Raw genomic sequence first — 483 nt, forward strand, 5'->3', positions numbered from 1 at the left:
ATTTCGGCTACGGACACGGCATTGCTCAAGAGGCAGATGAACGTGAAGCTCTGCATGTGGCGGCTGTGGCGGTCGCAGTGATAAAAGTAAGTGCGCCATAGCCGCTTGACGTGCTGCTTGGCGAGTCGCTTGGCGTGCGGGGCGTGGATGTCGCCGCAGTCAACTGGCAGCGTCGGTTGCATCTTGGCAATGAAGTACGGGGCCACAAGCATGAGGAAGAGGCTGCCGCCGAGCACGACAATGGTCAAGAATCCGGTCCACGTAGCCATGTCCAGCTTGTTGCGAAATGCAGCGGATTGTCTGTGCTCTGCCGCGACCTCTCACAACGTACATTCACATGTCAGCTGCAGACGCAAAGACATTGCAAAAGAGTGCCACCTCATGCTTCGCAAGTCGACGTTTCACCAAATTTTGGTGCCGTTCGGCGACACAGAACCTCTCAGAACGCATAAGTACAATCTCTCTCAGTTTGCCATTTGCCAA

Source organism: Saprolegnia diclina (genome assembly GCF_000281045.1).
Source record: "Saprolegnia diclina VS20 unplaced genomic scaffold supercont1.9, whole genome shotgun sequence".
NCBI classification, from domain to species: domain Eukaryota; phylum Oomycota; class Saprolegniomycetes; order Saprolegniales; family Saprolegniaceae; genus Saprolegnia; species Saprolegnia diclina.